The sequence below is a fragment of the Tympanuchus pallidicinctus genome, unplaced genomic scaffold (assembly GCF_026119805.1).
Source record: "Tympanuchus pallidicinctus isolate F22 unplaced genomic scaffold, pur_lepc_1.0 scaffold3, whole genome shotgun sequence".
NCBI lineage: Eukaryota > Metazoa > Chordata > Aves > Galliformes > Phasianidae > Tympanuchus > Tympanuchus pallidicinctus.
In genome coordinates, this window is record NW_026294747.1 from 30,267,846 (window position 1) to 30,290,347 (window position 22,502).

The 22,502-nt window shown below is 35.1% G+C and overlaps 1 long non-coding RNA gene across 1 annotated transcript; it reads right to left on the reverse strand.

Annotated features, from left to right (window-relative positions):
• Positions 1-1,208: 1,208 nt before the first annotated feature.
• LOC128086657 (uncharacterized) lies at positions 1,209-17,249 on the reverse strand. The gene is made up of 3 exons (XR_008209466.1): positions 17,228-17,249; positions 8,046-8,323; positions 1,209-3,290 (listed from the first exon to the last, which is right to left on the reverse strand). It is a non-coding gene; the product is annotated as an uncharacterized LOC128086657 (long non-coding RNA).
• Between the last annotated feature and the right edge of the window lie 5,253 nt (positions 17,250-22,502).

Consider the following 22,502-nt stretch of genomic DNA (forward strand, 5'->3'; position numbering starts at 1 on the left):
TTCTGCTACAGTTTTTATTAGCCTGTTATTCAGTACTGAATGCAGCTACACCCTGAAGCAAGTCTTGTATAAAAGTACAATGTCAATATATTATGATACAAACTCAACCTATAAAATCAATGACAAGTATTATGTCTGTTGCTATCACCTACTAAAATATAGATACTGTTTTTAATGGATGCAGTGGTGCTAGGCTCAACATCACTGTGCTATTAAATTTAACCCCTTAGGCATGAAACACACAGGGCTTCTGGGCTCATTGTAGGGTGCTACAACAATCAAGACAGCATATGCAAGCGTAAGAATATATATGTGTTAAATTCCTACTAAAAGGCTGTTGAGGGAAACAGAATTCCAATCTATACGGTGGTGTGATTATCAATCGCATTCTTAATAAGGTTGATTTGCAAGAAAGGGGGACCATATATCCTGTTAATCAAGTGTTTGTATTTTATTAGTAAATAAATAGAATGTGTATTGTAAAATCTGAAAATAGCATCAAGCTGAAGAGCATTTCAAATATTTTGGAAAATATGGTTAGAATTCAAAGCAGTAAATTGCAAGAGGACACTGAAATCATGTGATATAATTCAATATGAGTAACTTCAAAGTAGAGAAATTCTCCCACTACTCCAACTTGACTGCATAAGCGAAAACAAGGCAGTAACTGAAAGTGATAGGTACACTGTGTAGCAAACAAACAAAATAATTCTATCAGCAACAACACTGCTTACCCTTAGAAAGCCTGAGGTAGGCAGGGATCGCAAGCAAGATAACTTCCCCACTGCCAACCTTTAAATGAGGTCTGAGAAGGGGTAGATCCTGGCTCCAGACCTTCTGGTCACTCAGTTGCATTGTATGCACCTGAGATCCTCTGGGTTGGACCTGCCTTCCCACCAGGTGCTCAATCACTGTTTCAGTCCATGACTTAACATTTCCACTACAGCAAATTTATATTTTAATGACTGTTCATCTAAAATAATGATGTAACTACAAGCAGTATGAGACTTAGAAGATTTTTGTAAGAGGCAAATGGCTGTAGCAATTAGTACTATTGCATGCTGCAACTTCTTGATTTGTCTTGTTCCTGTATAATACACTGTACAGTATTGTTGATTGTGGAAGAAAGTGTGTCATTTCTCACAATGATTTAACTACTGATTGTGCATTTATGGATGCCACAGCTGTTGACTGCTCTGCTCTTTCAATTTCATTTTTATATTTAGCTGATAGCAGGTTTGTTTGCTATATGCTGTGTTCTAGATGGTGTGGAAAGTCCATATCATTATTACATGATATGAAAACAGTTGTGCAGTAATTGATGGATGAAGTTATTCATTATGAATATGAGGTAATGCAATACAGACCATGATTTAATCATCAGAAGAGAGGGTCTCTGGAGCCCTCACAAAGTTATCAAAGTCCTTTCTGTGATAAATAACATATGATAAACTGTTTGGGAAACAATAATGCAATCCACAGAAAAATGAACATATGGCAGGCATACAGATTCCTTGGATGGAAATCAATTGACTCTTAAGAACTAAAGAAGAGGTAGTCCAATAAGGAAGACAAGGTCTATGGATCCATCAATCTTAAAAAATGCTCTTGCTTTATATGCATATTTGTTAGGATTAAAACTTACTGGCTTAATTGTCATTCACAAAGCACTTTGCTTGGTATTTATTTGGAACAATAATCTAAGGAAATGCTTTTAGGCAGATATAGCCTGAAGAGTGACCTTTTTCTTTTCTTTTTTTATTTCCTTGCATGGACAATTTTTCTCCGGATTTTTTTAAAAACATGATCATAAACCAAGTCAAGATAGCAATTGCACCTTAATTTCAGCTGCAATGTCTTCTTCTATTGGAAAGATTATTATCCTAGATGCCCTATTTTTGTTAGATGCAGGAGTTCCTCAGTACAAATCAAAATTCTGTATATGCAATTTAGAAAGTGATAGATAAGAAGGGAAAAATTAGTAGAGGGAGGGGAATGATACTTCTTTCTTTGTAATAGACTTGCCACAGTTCACTGCTGCTATGTCACTAGTTATCAAACATCGGTACTGCTACTATCACTCCTCCAGGTCTTTGCATGCCATCAAGCAAGAGGTGAATAACTGGGATTGAAAGAAGACAAAATGATGAGGTTATCCTGATGTAAGAAGTTTTAATGAGAAAATCACCACATTTCCAGAAACAGTATAACTATTACCAAAGTCATCAGTGAGACTAAAGAAGAGTAAATGCATTTCCTCTTGACCTGAAGCTGTGATTCACTGCAGAGTATATAGGTGTCCTAAGGAGAAGAGTCATATCTTTTCCCAGCAGAAAATATGTTCCCAATGTTATTTTCAGATTCCCTTTACAGTACTTGCTGATCAATGTGAGCTTTATTTTCAGAGAAACAGTATGGGAAGCATAGTATCCACTCCAAAATATGAAGATTCAAATTGCTTCATTCCTTTTCCCTGTAATACCCTCAAGTAGTCCATAAAAGTGATATTAATCAGTTTTAGGGTGTCTTTTACCCTGCTGGCACAAATCCTTTCCCAGAACAAGATTTGCTACGCTATACCAGAACATGATGGGAAATGATGGCACTCCAAAAATTTTAGTTACCCCATATGCCCAGCAAAGAGCATTTCACTCTCAAAGGGTCTTGTAAACTCTTTTCTGGGAGAAAAACAGACTGAGACACATGCTTCTCACAATGCAGCAGTCTTAGCTAGTGCCTAGATAAGAGTGTTATTTGTTTTACTACATGCATTTTTGGGACCTTTTTAAACATACAGCATAAAAGTTTGTGCTTGTAAATTAAAAAATAACCACATGTTACTTTTTTCCTGAGTCTGAAAATACAACTGAAATAGTTCATTTTGCAAATACTGACTCAATGGCATCTCTTGGACCTCTGTTCAAATTTGGCATAGCTATAGAGGAGATAACTGGATGCCAGGAACTATAAGGCACTGTTCTTGATGTACTAGGCTTGTCAGCCAGGTCTGGGAGACAGAGAGATACCAGTACTCCCAAGGACACATGGAGCTCCACCTGGCAAGGTGCAGACATATGGTTTCAGAGGATAAGGATGCTCAGTGTATTCCTATCAAGCAGCCAGCCATCGTTTTCTCCAGATAATAAAATATATTCTTCACTGAGAAGCTGTAAGGCTAGAGCTTGCAGCTCTGAAAGATGAAAAGGGGAAGAGATTGCTTGGATGGCAGATATAAAAGGTTTTTCTTGTTCTGTCACTGACGCATTCAGGTCCATGAAGCAACTCAGCTGCTTTCTGTAAGAAAAATTGGTACATTTACAATTCAGATAGACACGTAAAGTCTGAATACGTATATTTGGGGGACTTAGCTAAAGCAGATAAGAACCACAACATCTTTTGAAGTAGGCCCATCACTGATAATTATGAATGTGAGATAATCTACCGTCATTTATTCTTGTAAATAATGTCATCTCTTCCAATTAAGATCAACTACTTGTATCTCCTCATTTGCTTTATTAGCATTGTTGTCAAGATCTGAAGAAGACTTAATTAAATAGTCATTATAATTATGGCTAGTTTTTCCCAAACGATTGAAATAAATAATTTATATATAGGTTATAAGAAAAGTTTTTACTTACTGAAATGTTGTATTTCAAAAACTTCTCAAGTGCCTACTTACAAAGTGTTTCACATTCATCCTTTAAACAGGGTATGTATTACAAAATAAACACTAAAAATGAGCTAACAGAAATTTCCTTGCTTCAAGTGTTTGTATTTCTCCAAGTGACAACTACAGTAAAATTAACAACTGAATGCAGAAAATTTCTTAACTGATGCTTTCAGCAAGCAGTTAAGCATTTAAGACAAACTGAATTATTAAAAATATTTGTATGATTTTTTATCTTACTAATTAATTATATTAATGAATACTGTATTATACAAAGATAAAAAATAATAAATTGTGAAGTCCAAGATGGACCAAATGTGCTAGAATAATGCATCTGTTTTGATGAGCAGCATACTCAAATATATTTTACATTTCAGAAATGTTTTTTTCCAGCTGAAAGTATCTGAAATATACTGTATTTATCTGTGGGTGAAATGTACATTTTTTCATTCTTCTTACTGCTATTAAAAATACTTTTTTTTTTTTTTTTTTTTTTTTTTTTTCCACAGCTAGATTAAAAAGAACTTCTACGAAAAGTGATCAGTCATGACCTAGTTCTGTGAAACTGAGATTTTATTCCTTAATCGCTGCTATTACTGCTAACAAATATTTTAATGAAATTTTACATTTTCCCTTTAGTGGACGCATGTCATTTCCATTACCCTTAATTAGTGCTATATGCGCTCTTTCAGATAAAAATAGGCCCTTTAGCTATAAGTTCTGACTTTTGAAATAAAAAATCATAACCTTTTTGTGTTTCTGGTTGAGGTAACTGCAACCTAATTTCATTTAACAATTGTGGCAAATCATAACAAAACATGGTACAAGAAACTGAAATTATATTGCTGACTAATTTTTTAACATTCAAACTCATGATAGAACTAGTATAAACATTTCATTTCTTTTTAATGATGTTATGCCTTTCTTTTTCTGTTTGTATGTCCCCCAGATTGATTAATCACTATTTTTTTATTTTTTATTTTTTAGTATACTAGTGTATCCTTCCAAAGGACACTTTCTTTACTGGTGCGTATACATCTGTGGTATTTCTTCTTCTCCTGAGCGTTAGCTGGAGTCCAGCAGTATGCACCTATTTACATTTAGTTCATCTATTTGTATAGCACAATAACATTGTAGCTCTTCTAAAATTTCATGAGAGTGCTTCAGTTCCCATCTTACTATACAAGTCTGTTTTTCTGAGCTCTTGCCTTGTCAGTACCCTTGCATCTTTCTCTGTTGTATGGGCATGCAACAAGATGTAGGCATCAAATAATACACAAAGGCAAGAATCTGCTTCATAAGAATCATTTTCAGTAAAAATTTGCAATCCAGTATTGTAAAATAGGATAGTTCAGGTTGTGTAGAAGAGACTGTGAAAGAAAGTGCATTCTCATAACGAAAGATAAGGGAAAGATAAATTCAAAAGAAAAATCAGGACAAAGAAGAGAGAAACCAAAATGATAATCTAGGATAAACCATGGGAGCTTAACAGAATAAAATGACATATACATGTTATAGTAGCTACTGCAGAAATCTTTCTGCTGAACAGTTCTATTAGCAAGGCAACTGAGAGAAACTGTATTCAAATGAATGTTTAATTTTGTCTTCACCAAACACATGTAGAAAGTTCTTTGAGCAACAATACAAGTACTGGAAGGGAAACTTTTTTGTATTGCTCTTTATATTTTAAGAGAACATATAATTAAAGAATGTACAATATCTGCTATCAGATTAGGCAATCTGATTAATTTTAGTCTCAGAGTCTTCTGAAATTTTTCCTGAAATGAAGTTCTAGCTGACACTGAAAGTTCTGCCACATCAGTAATGAAGTAACAGCCTGTGCATTAATCTGGGAGTACAGGAATTCATGTGGTGATCCTAAAATGAATGATGTCAAGGAAAAAAGTCTTCAAAGCTAGAAAATCAGAAAAGCATCTGCACCATTTCCCCTAGACCTAATTTTATACTCAAAAGACTAAAATATGCAAGTACATTAAACATAGCCTGATCATAATTCTGAGAAGTGTTTATATGTAATTACAAGAAACTATGATTCAGCATTGCTTTTTTGTGCCAGAATAGAGCTGACCAAAAGGGTCATGGTGCAGGTATAATGCCTTCCACATGTTTCAAGGATTCTTCTCTTTTACGTGCCTCCTGGAACTGTGAAAGGGAATAGCAAAGAGATATTATTGCAGTTTCCTGACCCACCCTAATATGATTCTTCAATTTAGAGATAAGGATGTGATGCAGGACCATGTCAAAGGCCTTGCAGAAGTACAAGTAAATGACATTAGTTGGCCTTCCTTTGCCCACCAATGCCATCACTTCATTGTAGAAGGACACTAGATTGATTAGACATGATCTGCCCTTGGTGAAGCCGTGCTGGCTCTTCTGGATTACGTCCTCATTTCACATGTGCCTTAATACAGCTTCCAGAAAGATCTCCATGATCTTCTCAGGCACAGATGTAAGGCTCATTGGCCTGCAGTTCCCTGAGTTTTACTTTCTCTCTTTTATAAAAATGGGCATGGTGTTTCTCTTTTTCCAGACATCTGGGACTTAACCTGGCAGCCATGACTTCAAATATGATGGAGACTGTCTCAGCAACCAAACCAGCCAGCTTCTTCTGAAATGCATGTCATCTGGTCCCACAGACTTGTATACATTTAGTCGCATGAGGCAGTCCTTGGTTTTCTCTGCTCTTATACTACCTCAACACTCATCTAAAGGTCCAGGGACATGAGAGAAGTGGGAAGTTTGACAGCCAGAGAAGGCTGAAGCAGAGAATTCATTGAGTACCTCAGCCTTCTCCACATATATTTAAGCCAGTTCTCACTTATTTATCAGAGAATAATAAGACTCTCCTTTGCCTCCTTTGACTCTTCTGACCAATGTACCTGTAGAACTCCCTCTTATCTTTCACCAAGTTCAGATTTATTTGCACCTTGGCTTTCCCGATCCCATCTCTGTGTATCCAGATGGAATCCCTCTATTTTTCCTAGAACAATCGAGGAGCTTAAGAATAAGAGAGGCATAAAAGGATTGCTATGTGATTTCAAATTAATCATCTGCAAGCCATTAATCATGTGATATTTCAAGGAGAACCCAACAAACATTTGTAATAATTTACTGCATTCAATAAAAAATAAAGATATATAATAAGAAAGTACTTGTAAAATGCTTGTAAAAGTAAAGCCAAACTTGGAGGACAGTTTCATGCAGCAACAAAATGGGAAGAAATGAAAAAAAAAAAAAAAAAAAAAAAAAATTAACGCTTCTTTAAAGAAACATTTTACATTTCTGTGTCAGTTACTATTCATACATTTAGAAAAACTAAAATAACTACACAACCTGAGAATTAAACATTTTTTTCTCCTGGTTGATCTATGTATAAGAAGAACCAGAACTAAACAACACTTCCTAGTCAATCTAAAATGATCATTCCTTCCCCACTTTCAGTTTTTTCAATCGCATCAGTGAATCAAAACATTCAATTATTTGCTTAGCTCTAATTTCAGATATCTACCTACTGGTACCAGTGACAATAATAAGAGATAGTAATGGATCCAAATCAACACTATAAAAACAAACCCTATCTACTTATATCATGATCCTGGTTGAATACCATTTAAAAAATTGATATTTTTAAATATGTACCTGGTTGAAGTAAACCTTTTTGGTATGTATTCATTATAATTTCAGGCAATTTTGAGAATTTACAGTAGTATCTGTTTATTTGTGAGGATCATTTTCTGTCTGGGCGTGGAATTTTTAATCTGTTTATTTAGTCTCTCTATCCTTTACGTAGTAAAAAAGATCAGTGAATGTATTCTTAAACAAAAATGTCAAAGACACCCTCTTGGGTGTTCCTGATTTCTCACATACTGCTGTTGCCAATTTGATCTTCAGTGTTATACTGGAATGTAGTAGTTGTGACAGTGTTATATAATCTGTGGACATTTGGTTTCTTTATGACTTGCTGCTGAATTACTGCATTTTGCCACTAAACTTCACTGTCACGTTCCCATTGCAAACATAATTGTAGCTTAGAAAACTTTTTTTTTTTCTTCCTCTTATCAGCACAAGTTTTTGGACAGCAGCACAACATAACTCAAAATGCAGTGGAAGATGCACAGCCATTGCTATATCTACCTATCAGCACTCTCAGCTCTCTTTTATCCAAAGCGTAGCATCAGTGGTACATGACTACCTTATGGCAAAGCAAAAAAAATATTAATAAACTAACCCTACATGCCATATGTTTAGAACAGAAATGTTCTCATGTAAAGCTTACCAGCCTTAAGACTTTATAATTTATCTGTAAACATTTTTAATATAGTATTTTATGGATGCCAGTCAGATTGGATTGGAATACCTACCTATCAATCTGATGAATGATCAGAAGATAAGGGAAGAGTAAATGTAAGTGCATATAAGAAATTATATTAGAGGAACATGTCTTCCACATTTCTGGCAGTCACAAGAGCAAGCAGCTTCTGAGTCAAAAGTGGAGGTTTCACCCCTACTACTATGTTCAGTAGCCACCAATAGACTTTGGCTACTTATAATTTCTTCATCTTCTTTCTTGTGTGATTTAACCTGGCAGGTTAAACCTGGCAGCTCGGCACTGCACATCCACTCGTTCACTGCTCCCTAACAGGATGAAGGAGTGAATGAGAAAATGGTAAAATCTGTGTGTGGAGAAGATAGTTTAATTGGTTAGAAAAGGAAGTGAAAATAGCAAAAATATGTATAAAAAACAAGTCACGTACCATGCAATTACTTGCCATCCTCCGACCAAAGCCCAGTCAGTCCCAATCAGCAACAGCCCTCCACTGGCCAAATCCCCTGGTTTTGTTGTTCAGCAAGACACCGTATAGTAAGGGACATTCCTTTGGCAGCCTGGATAAGTTGTCTTGGTAGTTCCCCCAGATTCTTGTGCCCACTCAGTTCTCCCTCACTGGCAGGGCAGTAAGAGAAGCTGAAACATCCTTGGCTCCATGCAGCACTGCTCAACAATTAAACATCAGTATTCTATCAACATTACTTTTCTCCAAAATTCAAAACGTGGCATCATACCAGCCACTTTAAAGAAAATTTACTCTGCCACAGACAAATGCATGATACTTGTTTTACTTTGACCTCTGCATTATTCTTTGGAAATGAGTTAAAAAGGTGAAGTGACACTGGTGACAGAAAAGACTTTACTCTCCTCCTTTCCAGTTGCTGACATAAGTTTTACTGTAGTGTTTTGTCTTGTTACATTTTTCCCGATAGTATTTCTTGTTTTTCTTTTAAACATACACTTGTATCTTCCTTCACCGGTCCTCAAAACTTGTACATGCTGATGTGAAGTGGGCGCTGTTTTTATTTTCTTTTTAGAGGTAGGGTTTTTGTTTGTTTGTTTGTTTGTGTTTTTATAAAAGACTTGAAAGGTGGACTAGCAATCTGCCAGGAGTCTTTAAAACAGCAATTGCTCATCACTTAAGAAGGATAAAATCATGTAGGAAGAAGCTGGAAATTTTAATAAAGGAAGCTAAAAGAATCTCTGCTCTCAAAGCAAATAGTCATAGGAAACAAAAGCCAAGGACAGCTATGCTGAAAGAAAAGATTATGATTACATTAATCTTGCTAATTTTTAATTAACTTAATAATAAAACTCAAATTACAGGGAAAAAATAATCTGGGGCATAAATAACATCAATACTCAAAACAGAATGGTCTCCTGCGATGTCTGTGAAGTAGCCAGGTCAGAATAATCACACACAACTCATCCTTCATGAGGAATTAGCAAGCTTGTTTTTAATACATTCATCTGTCAATTTGAGGGATAAAAAACAAAAACAAACACAAACCAGCAAAGGTAAATGTCTCTGCCTTTTTTATTTTTTGTAAATGTAAAGCGGTAACTATTGCTGTTCAAATCCTAGTAAATATCAAATGCTTGGAATGAGGCAAAAGTATTCTCTGTGGGTTTTTTTGTTTTTTTGGGTTTTTTTTTTTGTTGTTTTGTTTTTGTTTTTTTGTTATCTGTATTAAAATGAATTGCAGGATCTGAAAAATAAAAAAATATATATTCAAAATCTCTGTTCTATTTATGCTTACGAGTAGCATTGAGTGTTGTAGTTCTGAAAAACATCCCTGTACATCCTACACTGTGTATCCATACTTAATATAACTAACATCAAGAAAAATGGATAGAGCAACAAGACCTGATACCATTGAAATTTTTAAGGGGAAAGTTAAACTGAATAGGAAGGAAGAAATGAAAATTCAGAGTACTTCATTTGTCCCATATAAATGTGTTCCTTAGAAACTAAGCATAAGTGTGGTAATGTGCATTTGTTCTGAATGCAAGAAAAAAAAAATCTGTTAACTTAATTTAGTTATTTTTTTGAAATGTTCAAAATTTCTTTTCTGGGAAGACGCTTACGTCTGTATTCAGAGTGTATTTTGTTGCATCAGCTTATTTGTAATAAATCTTCATTATTTCTTCAACACAAAATATTCAAAATATGTTTTTATGCAAAATATACTTTCATCATAGGTGCATTATGCACAGCCTATCGAGTTGGCCTTATAACTGAGCAAAATGAATTCACTTTTTTTGTGTAATATGTAAAAAACGTTCATAAGGAAGGAGCATGCATATCATGACTGCAGCTTAACTTTTGTGTGAAGACAACAGAAATCTACTTGGGATGGTTGCAAGTTATAACCAAATTTAACCTTCTTAGAATATCAACATCAAGCAAATATTCTGAAATACTGAAACACCATTCATCTTTCTCTTTTCAAAAGATATGATTATTCAACAGCTTCATGCTCAGAAAAACATAATTGAATCTTAAGAACATGCTGGAAAGAGTAAATGAAATGGCAGCAGTAGGTTTACTTTTACAACTGAAAAAAATGTCACATGTATTAATGTCAACAACTGGAATTTTACCTCATTAGGCAATTTCTGATCTAAGGGTCTGATGATTATTCTAAGCAGAAAAAATATGCTAATTATCTGCTCTGAATGTGGAAGGAAAAAAGGTGTAAAATCTTCCTTTAGCCGTGTGACCATGTACTAATTGCATGTCATGTGTCAAAATAATGCAACCCACTTTGCCTAAAGCAATTAGACATACAGAACTCTATTAATGAAGCACTGTCTGTCACTAAAAATGTTTTCAGAGCTATAGTTGAAGATTAAAATATTAACTTCTCAAATATTTATGATAGTTACTGACAGCATTTCAAAATGTTACTTTTAACAAAAGTATTTTATTCAGCTCCAGTTTTTAATTTGGATTTTATATTCAAAGACATTATTAACACATGGGAGTCACGTGAAATTTCTATGATCTCCACTGAGACTTCTTTACAGAGGTACATTAGCTCCTTGAAGCTTACAGCACCTTTTTCTATTGTAATATAAACTCTTTCAGGACAACAACAAAAAAAAGGGGGAAGTTCTTGTTGTACTCCCTCTATTTTCTGAACATGAGAGAACAAAATAGCTCTTTTTGTCAACATAACATTTGGTGTTCTCCTTCCTTTTATGGTCATTGGTCATTTGTGTTCATAAGCATACCCTTATGAAGTAAGAAGGCAGGGATGTATGTTGCCACCTTGTTTATTGTATCTGTATTTTCACTGCTTGTAAAGATCCTCTGGAAAGGATTTTTCAAAATTATTCCAGAGCAATACAAATCTGCAGCTACAGGAGAGGGCTGTAGAGCATACCTAAGGTCCTTCTCTCTTTTACTGGAGTTTAGAGTATACCAAATGCTGCTTAAATTACTATTGCACTGTAACTTGTGGTAAGATTTTTAAAGCTGCTTGGGTATTTTGTAGAGTTTGTTTATTTATTTGTTTGTTTTGCATTCATTTTGCATTCTTAATTTACAAGGATAACTGCCGTGATGCCTGAGGATTTACAGCTTTACCGGTAGTATGCAGGAACAATACCACTGTAATACCATGAAATTATTGCCCTTGTACTGTGCCAAAAAATCAGCAAATAAAAAAAGGCATGTTGTTAGCACTGCATCATTTTCTAGTACCATGGTGGTGAAAACTGACTGCTATTATGTATTAGTCCTGCCACTGCTTTTATGTTTGGTAAGGGTATTGCCTTGGTTTTGGAGCTATTACAGTCTATGGGAATCAATTATATGTACTTGAACTAAGAAGGATTTACTTGGTAACTGTAATGGCTTTAAAAGAGCCATTATGATCTGTCACGTCAAAAATGCACAGTAGATACAAACAAATCTGTGTAAAAAGTTTCATACATAAGGCAGGACGTTTTTGTTAGTGTCCCTCGCAAAACAAAGCAAGCACATTTTGCTGAATTACTTTCACAAGTTTTCATAATTAATGAAAAGGAGTCTTTGTTGTTCCACTGCTCTGTTCTTCAAGAAAGCAAAACTTGTTTGTTGTCTGAAAGGGAATCAAGGGAGACATTACAGAAGGACAAAGCTCAATGAATCATAATGTTCTGGGGATAGAAGTAATCAGATAAAAGGGAAAAAAAAAACAGTGAGATAAATAGAAGGGAAGACATTCTGAAGTAAAAGGGAGCAAATGTGACCTCACCATCATTATATACATCCATGAAATGGATATGGCAGCTCTTAAGAATGAGCAAAGAGGTTGCTCCCCTATGACCAGTCATGTTATGTCTGCATGTACAGAACAGTAGAACACCTCAGGGCCAGAATGAAGCATAAACATGGCTGGTGAGCATTAAGGCTTTCTATGTTCATGCTGCAGTCCATAGTCCTAATTCTCCAAATCACTGAACAGGACAGCTCTCTCTATAAATCTCTATCTAGGTTTGCACTGATAGGAGACCCAAGCATTCTAGAAGCATGTGCTTTATTCGGGCTGGGGGCTGGGCACAGTTGGGTAGCACAGGGCAGGCCTGGTGCTGTGAGGGTAGAACCCAGGCATACTGCAGGTACAGGGGCAGCAGAGCTGAGGTACCGGAGCTATATGGAACTGAGCAAAGGAGAGCAAAGCCTTGTAGCAGGAATACTGTATCCTGCTGTGCACAATGAACCATTTCTAGCCGCAGTGCTAATTTCTGCCTTTAAAAGTTCCTGCGTTCCTGCAAACGAAGGCTGCATAGCTGCATTCAGTTTGTAGGCTGGATGGGAGTAAGATGAGAAAGATCAGCAGTAATGATTTGTTACTGGCTACCACTTACGAAGAATTGTTTACGCTATCAGATCTTATACATTACTATAGACAATACTGCATTCTTGCTGTCAACTGCTGACATCATTAGTCTATTGTTATTCAATAAAACAGAAAAGTGATAAAAACAGGTCTGCAATTTGCTGGTGTATTACTATGCCCATTGGTGTGCTATTGTTCTTTTTATACAGAATTTCCTTATGTGGTTTCATTTTTGTTTTTATAAAGCTTTTTTGCATATGTACATTGTATTCAATAATTGTGCCAAAGTTGGTTGAAGTACTTACCCCCAAATAATACTTGCCATGTGCAGGGTGAAGAATGGTATATAGTAACATGGTCTGCAAGTTGCTTGCTTGTTTACTGGACCAATTTTCAGTAACAGAATACTATTAAAATGCAGCAAAAGCTTTTCAATCTCAAATGAGCATGTCCAAAAAAAGAAACAGAGATTTTACTCTTAGCTCATCTTCAGATTCACAAGGGACAATAAGGGAGATTCATTAGGCCATTTGTTACTGTCATCTGCCATGATTCAAAATGAAATACTAAATGTTTCATAGACGCAGAAAAAGAGCAGTATTTGTCTTTGTGTTGGCTATGCAAAGACTGTATGGCTTTCAGCCTCCATACAAGAGGTCTGATGGATGAAAGGGGGAAGGGTGGTGCCATCTGAATGATGATGGGCTAATATCATCATCCTCTTGTCAGCTGTAATAGGCTTTTCCTCACAGAAATAATTCATAAAACCGCTACATTATATTCTATCCCTGACAGGCCCTATCTATCCTGCAACCCAGCAGGCTCACAACTAATAAGAAAATATGTGGTTCAGGAACCCTGAAAAATTAAACAGGTAGTTTATGAACAATTTGTTTCATGGGGATGTTTATTATGTTTATTAAATATTGAGCCCTTAATGTTTTCCCAGTACAGATGATATCATAAAAATGCTGACTTAAGCCTCAGTTGTGTTCTTAGAAAGTGGCATTTTATAGCTCTTGTAGTACACAGTAAATAACTAAATTGCAATAGTTTATATGTGTACACAGAATAGAATTTATAGAGGGTGAGTATATTTTTATTGTGCATATGTAATGTATTTAATATATTCGTAATAGATACATGCAAACTACCAAAATATCGATCACATTCTTTGACTTAAGCAAAGAATTGAGACAAGCAGCATTTCAGAGTCTTGAACAGGGAAGACCAGACATTTATCTTGCTGCTTGTGCTAATGGAGAAAGACTGATCTTGGTGTTTGAAGTGTCAAGGCAAAAGCTCTGTAGGATCTAACGTAAACCAGGAATACTGTTTTGCAAATATAATTTTCTATTCTTTGTTCAGGCTCTTATTACAGTAAAAAATGGGATGAAATTGATCAAGCTGAAACCAATATGCTGCCATGCCTTTCTAGAAATGAGGGCTGCCAGGGCAAAGTTCTTGTACCAGGCAGAAGGACTACTTTCTGGTGAAGACCTCGAGTGCACAGAGGAAGCACCATGTCCACATCTTTTTATTCCAATTTCTTCCTTCAGGGTTTATTGAATAATTGATAATTCACTGGCAGGATATAAAAACTGGCAAGTAGAAAACTTCCATGCTTAATGAATTTGTAATAATAAATAATGCCTATGATATTAAAAAGCTGCATTCTACAGGCATATTACAAAGAGCATGTGCATGACATGATTTACAAAAAAAAAATTTCAGATCTTTCATTAAGCCTTTGAGAAATCCTGAGCTGTTCTCATATCCTTCTATTCCTGCTAAGAGTTTAGACTCAATAATAACTAGTAAGATCAATGAACACAGAGGTAGAAACTGTCTAGAACCAGCATGACTTCTATAACATGAAATTCTCTCTCTCTCACCCGCTAGAGCTGAAGATTTCAGAAAGGACACGGATTAAGAGGATTCAGAGGACAGGATATATTTGAATTTTCAAAAAGTCTTTGATATGGCTAGTAAAGAAACCAAGTTATCAGAACTTTAGAAGGACCTCTAAAAACTGATGAAATAAAAATGTGACAAATGAGCTTAAGTGTAGATAAATGTAACGGGCAATGTATCTGGAAATAATAATGTGAACTGTGCTCCATGGTGCTCAACTCAATATGCAGAACTTAGGAAAGCCATCATGCAGTCATCTCTGCAGCAGATAAAAGAAAACTTTATCTGTAGCAGCAGATAAAAGAAAACAACAAAATATTGGGCATCACTAGAAAAGGTTTTCAGAACAAGACAGAGGACGCAATTTTCTGCTATATAAAGTCGTGTGCGGTTTTCCATTTTTAATACTCTGTTCTCCATGCTTCAAAGGTGCCATGAAATTGGAGGAGTACAGTAGGAAGCATTTAAAGTAATCAAGAAGATGGACCAGGCTAAGAATTCTGGAATTGGAGAGATAGTTGAGGAGAATCGCAATGAAGGTTTATTACTAGTGGATAATCCGAATGTAAACCTGTTCAGTAACAATATGAGAACAAGGAGTACTCAGTAAAAGCTGTAAGAAGTCACTTAAAAGCATATCAAAGAAAGTAATCAAAGAAAGTAATTCTTTGTGCACAGAGGAGATACTTCAGAAACCTTCCCATAGCAGCCTGTGGAAGACAGAATGAGTAGGTTCAGAAAGGGATTAGAAGTGCAACAGGTCTACGAATGGCACTTACAGGAACCCAACAGTTTCTAATATGCCTCATGCACCACTTTTTGACACTGGAGTATGTGGAAAATCGATAGTAGAAATTGCTAGGCTTGCATGTTATATGTAATAGTGTTTCCTGTGCTACTGTCAGAGACACTAATGAGCTATGTCAACCAACAGGCTGAACCAGTAGGCTCTTCTCATGTTCTTACCATGACTTGATTTTCTTCTACATCTAATTTTCTTTTCATTTACTCCAAATTTACAGCTGTGTAATTTCAAAGTCTTCCATGTGCTCACTTCTACTTTGTATCTATCTACACAAAAGTTGAATCAGGTTGCCTCTCTGTCCTATATGTACAGTTTTAAAAATTATCCTCCTGTACAAATAGTACATATAAATAGAGCATGAAACCTGAAAATTCAAATAAAGGAAAATATGTCAGAATAAAGAGATTAAAAGCTTTAACTCAATGGCTCAAACATAAAAAAAAAAAAAAAAAAAAAAATTTAAAAAAAAGATGTACCTTCTTAAAAGCCCTTGCAATTTATTTCATTTTTCACTGAAAAATGTTTGTTTATTCTTTGCTTTTACAAAAGCTTGGCACATACACTTTTTCTTTTGAACTTCTTTTAAACAATAAAAGCTGTTTCCGTGTGCTGCCCCACCCCCAGCCCTAACTCAAACATCTTTCATTTTCTTCTTAATAGAGTTAGAAAAAAAACAGTGGTTACATGAAATCTTTAAAATGAATTTTTTAAAAAGAATTGAATTTTCAAAAAGAAAGAAGAAAAAGAAAAAAATGTCATATATTATTAACTGTGAGCTACACTGCTACCTTGCCATTTCTTAATAATGTAAACTCAGTTTAATAGCAAGCCAGATCAGACACAATTCAATTAATACAAAGGTCTCAATGAATGCTCTCTTCTAAAATAAAGTCATCTAATTTATCCAGTGAGGGAGTAAGTGGTTGATAAGCTTACAGTGGCTTACAATGCCAACTCCACTATTTATTTTACAATTTTTTTTTTTTTTAAATCTCAACTACTGCTAGAAGTTGGAAAAAAAAAAAAAAAAAAAAAAAAAAAAAGTTGCTTGGATTGGTCCCTCTCTAGAGGTGAAAAACTTCTTGGAAGCAGTGACTCTGCTGGGGAGAAGATGGCTGTGTTTGGCAGCAAGGAGTCATGCAAAGGGGCCATTTGTATTCCCCACTTGTCCCTGAGGTGCAAAGCCCAAGTCTGCCATTAATCTCAGCAGAATGCCTTACAGGCTGTCTGTCTGATAGGGACAGTGATCACTGCAAAGCTGCAGTAAGCCTAGCCTAGGTCTCATCAGGACTTCAGGGGGATGCTCTTCAGATGCTGAAAAAACATGTACATTGGAGTGTGTTAAATATGTTGCAAGAATTGATGTGTTCTAATGTGCCCACGCTGTACTTTGTCTCTAGTTTAAAGAGATACCACTTTCATTAATAGGCAGTTGGAAGCATTTAATTACCCATGGATAGCATGTCCAGCTGTTGCTTATATATGGAAACAGAAGAAAAATTAGATTTAATTGCTTTAGCATAATGAAGAAAGTGGCATTTTTTTTATTATTATTACGGCTTTTGTAAAAAGAGACACTTGATTTTTTTTTTTTTTTAAGTTGTTGGGAAAAACTCTCCTGACAGTTGAAGAAATCCCAGAACAAAGACAGAATATTCACTTACCTCATGTGAGATGCTTGCAGGATCTGAGCAGGAACAGGTTTTTTAGACTAATGAAGGATCAAATTAAATATATTGTTATGAATACCTATTATTCGCTGCAGATTGGGCCAGTTTCCAACTATACAACATAAAGTAGCCATATATATTTTTAGCTCTCAAAGAGATAACTAGTGAAGTCCAAATGCAGGAGGAAAAGCTAATGTAAATTGTTAAATCTCTGTAAAAACATTATCATAGATCAGATTAGACCTACCAACACAAAGTAATAGCAAAGAGGAAAACAATTATAACTCTAAGTGAAATATAAGCATATACAACAGCTACAAGCTGAACTACTGAAACATATCTGCAAAACACTGAGTTAAGGAGCTCATGTTTGACTGGATTCTCTCTCAGTTTTCCCATGGTAACTATGAAGTTACATACATCCATTTCTTAGCTCAGTTTAGCACAATAAAAATTTAGTTCCATATGTCCCTAACATTTAATTCATTAATGTTTTCGAAAATACTCCTTTTTAGGAGATACTGTCACCGTATAAAGTATTGGCATGGTTGTAGCTATTAAGCCTTATAAATAAACATTTTTCTACATTACTGTCAACTTAATGTTCACTTCCTAATTACTTAATGTGAATAAATGCAATACAATCTGCATTCATATGGTGCGGTTTCTGAAGGCATGTTCTGTAGTCCTGTAAAAATTAATGCAAAGTAATGTTTGTCTGTTGATTAACACTAAGTTTATTTTTCACTTTCACTGTTAAAGAAACATCTAGGTGTGTACTGTGTAGCTGCATGCAGTGCTGCACACCATGAGACTGAAGTTAAAGCGCAGGGGAAATAACAGATTAAAATGATTCTGAATACAAATGTTTCCCACTTGATTCAAGAGACTGGTTGTATTTAACCTTCATATTTTATCTCCTTTCATGAAATCAAATATTTTGATTTTTTATTCTTTTTTTTAAGCAGCCTCTTATAAATGATTGTTAAAAACCTCATGAAACTGACAGGCAGAGCATGGCAATCTACAAATATTTATAAGAATACATTAAAAAACAAAAAAATGCCAATGGGTGTTTCAAAGTCAGGCAGCCTAGTAGAGAGTGGGTTCCAAGTCAGACCTCCACAAAAGAGAATGGAGTATTTTTCTAAATAGCAGCCTCAGACCAGTTATTATCATGAGGGAAGGAAGGAAAAAAGCAGTGAAAGGATGTTGTTTGAGGGAAGCATTTTTCATTTATTTCTTTATTTCTTTATTTTTTTGTTAAGATTTGTTTTTCATATTTTTATTTTCACTTTTAATTTCCACCTGACAATATTCAGAGTCAGGGAAAAACCTGGTGTTTGGTTTGTTATTGCTGTTGTTTTTTTCCCTCAATTTTCTCTGAATTAAAAAAAAAAAAAAAAAAAAAAAAAAAAGAAAGTGTAGATATGAAGTTCTGTGATTTGTTCTCTTGAAAATTACCATAGAACAGAAAAGCCGAACCTTTAGAAAAGACTGGAACCAGTCTGTTCTTTTTCTGTCTAAAACTGTCCATGTGGTGCAGCCTGCTGCCCAGTGCAACAGAGAAATGTCAGCTGCTGTATGTGCTGGTGTAGGAGTCGGAAGAAAGCGTAGAGGAAACATTTCAGAATTAAAAACAATTCTAGGCAGATGTTGTAAGTGATTTATTGAATTAAAACATGTAAAATTTTATTTTAAAAGTTCTGCCTACATAGATCCAGTATTTGATCAGTAATTTTGTCTGCTTTTTCAGATTACTGCTATTGAGAGACAAGTACACTCTACAAAGTAAAAATTACCTCTGGGTAATAAACAGTACATTATACAGAAAGTTTGTATAAACACAATTAACGTAGGATTGCTCACTGAAACCATAAGCTGATGACAGATATTTTCATTATGAGTATTTCTGTATCAGAGTGTTATGAAAAAAAAATAAGATAGTGTCTAATGTTACTAATTTGCTTTATTTACCTTTTTAAAAGAATCTCAGATGCACTCGGTAAAAGCAGCATGTACCTGTCTGTCAGCAGAGCAGCCTTTAGCATTTGTTCACCTACTATTCTGTTGAGCACATGATTGGAGCAGCTGGCAGACACACTCAGGAAAACAACTGGTCCCTATCAACACCACCCAACCTTCTGAGGCCAAGCAGGCACTTACAAAGTCACAAATAAAGACCAGTGTTTTGTTTTGCCAATAGCCTAGTGTTTTCCCCTCCTCTTTTGTTCAGAATGTGCAACACTATTAAAGAACTGATTAGAACAAAGGAACAGGGATCACTGTAGCAATTATGATGGAAATGAAAATGCATAATAAAAAACAAACCCCAAAATCAGGAAAATAATGCCAGGTGAAGATGAATACACATCCACTGGGAACAATTACATAGCAGATGCATCCAAAAATTCATTATCAACGTATAATTTGACATGTTCCTAGTAATGTTATTCATTGCATTTACAAATAATTCATCACAGGTGTTGTGAACTAAAACAGCATGCAAGATCCGTATGTTATTCACAGGGACAAGAGGAAATGTCCAGTTTGTAAACACACATTGCATTCAATTTTACAAAATGGTTTTGTCTTTTGTTGTGTAAATCCTTCTGCCATGCCAGATAAATCAGATAGAGCAAAACTATTTTCTTGCCAAAGCATATTTATTCCCACTAAAGGAGCTGTAAATATTCTATTGTTTTATTTCTTTTTTTTTTTTTTTTTTTTTTTTTTTTGAGAAAAAGATCCAAAGCATCTGATTTTCTAAACACTTGTTTTTGTTTATGCGGCTAGCTTCACTGATTTAAATTCTGGCTTACTTCAAATGTTGCAGATAATGTTCATTTGAGTTCCTTTTTAATAATCTGGTCCTCTGGTAGGGACATGTCCTGTCCATTCAAGTACAGCACTGTTCTTTCAAACAGAATTAATACGCATGAATGAAAGGATCAGTGACTGGCATAGATCCTCTTGGAAGCTATGCTAAGACACATGGAAGACAAGGAGGTGATACAGAAGAATGAGCATAGCTTCACCAGGGCAAATCCTGCTAGACCAACCATGTGGTTTTTTATTATGGTGCCACTGCACCAGTGGACAAGGGAAGAGCCACAGATGTCATCTTCCTGGACTTCCCTGACTGTATTTAAAATCCATTTAAATGTGGTGCTCAGGGACATGATTTAACGGTGGGTTGTTAAGGTAATATGGTTAGGTTGCGGTTGGACTTAATGATCTTTCAGGTTTTTTCCAACCTGAGCAATTCTATGATTCAGTAAGGCCTTTGACCAGTTTCAATGGTATGTCAAAGAACTATACTGGGGTCACACAACAACTCTTACTCAGTGTGTTGTGCTCTACAGCAATGTAATCAGCTAATTATTCACACTGCCATTCCATATACTTCTCTGACAAGAAGAAACTATCCATTAAAATTCTCATCTTGCTTTTCTAATTTTTCTGTGGTATATTTCAAATAATAAATTAGTGAAATGGGGGGAGAAATGGGGAATAAACTGATTATATGATTTCATTATAGGTATTTAATTATTACAAAACAGTCTCTTCGCCTCTACTCAATGTCTATAACAAAGCTATCATTACATTTGCATGGTTTTTTTTTTTTCTGCAGCTACTTGAGGGCAATATGTCAGTAAGCATCAGCTTCTAAGTGACTAGAGTTAAAGTCATTCTCAACAAGTCTTCCCCTGAATCTTTTAACAGCTGTGCTGATAATGCTGGAAAAGTGTCATCTCATGTACTTTAGAAAAAACTAATCAACTCACAATTAAAGATTTTGTGAACTTACACTACCACTTGGAATAAACATATACTACCAAAGGACAATGACATTTCTGCTTACATTTTCCTAAAAAATGTAAATAAAGAAGTAAAAATAAGGTGAATGTTTATACAAATAGCTGAGACGTATGAAGACTATTCATTTGTTTTATGTTTTAATAGTCTTGCATGGATAAAAGTTTGCCCTTGAGGTATGAAAAAAGTTACAATAAAAAGAGAATGAAGGAAATTAAACAAATTTAAGGGACTTCCTATTTACACACCCTTTTCCTTCCCTCATTTACCCAAATTATATCTGACTTCAATCCGACATAAACATCCTGTCAGCACTTCCCTCACAGGTAGGGTAACCTCCTTCTGGATGTGAAGAATGACGTTATCTACATGGCTTCACCATTTGGCTTAGGTCCTTTAGCTTTAATCTGTTAGTTCCTATGCCAGAATACTACTACTTTTATTTTCGTCCTTTTACAATAGTACAAAATTTGTCTGTACTCTTACATTGTTTATGAGCACTTCCTTATATTTATTGTGTAAGTTTTTTGATAACCTTCTACTTGTATTTAAAACTACAAACACAGGGTAGAAAAATCATTCCTGCCAATCATTTTGGGATTACAATACAGAAAGCATTTTTATTGGGTTAAATATCTAGAGCAGAGCAAATATGGCATTCTCATAAATGGCAAAGAAGTGGCAGTACACTATTTTCTACTTCATGATACCAAATAACCAGATATATTGGAATCCAATATTTTTAGCAGGGCTAAAAAATTGTTTTCTCTCCCAAATTCCTCTTTACATTGTTTCTCCTGAAGTAGAATATTTTACGTAAATGAGTTGATTGGGACAAATTTCTGTATCCTGGTAGCTACGGTCACCAAAATATTTAGTAACAGTTTAATATTAGTAATGTAGTCTGAGGATTCTTTCTCTCTCCAGAACAACATCCTTGTGCCTTATGAATGGCTTTTTCAATATTAAAAAACTCAGTGTCATTAGAAACTCGTTATAAAACAGCCAAGAGCCACCTAAGCCAGTGGATATTTCTGAATAAAAAGCATCTGATTGATCTCTGACGGCAAGGGAGGTCCTTCTTTTTCTCTTGCTCTTTTTTAAAACTTTTTGTCTTCCACCAGCTGAACTGTCTCAAAAATAGAAAAAAGTACAAACAATTTTCAATGTATATATAAGAGCTCAAGCTTGAATTTTTCTGCTTCGGTCTCACCTGTCACTGGTTAGTGACTGTTAAACTTAGCTGGACAAAAGGCAGATGCAGCATAAGTACCTCACAAGCAATGAAGCAAAGGGTGGGGATTACATGCCTCAAAGATGTCAAGGCAAATGAAATCCTAAGTATCAAGTGAAAGAAAATGACTTTGCAAAAAGTTTAAGTTTAAAAAGCAAATGATGGATTTTTAAAATTTAAATTACTGTTTTAAAGTTAAGTCTGTAGTGAGGAGAT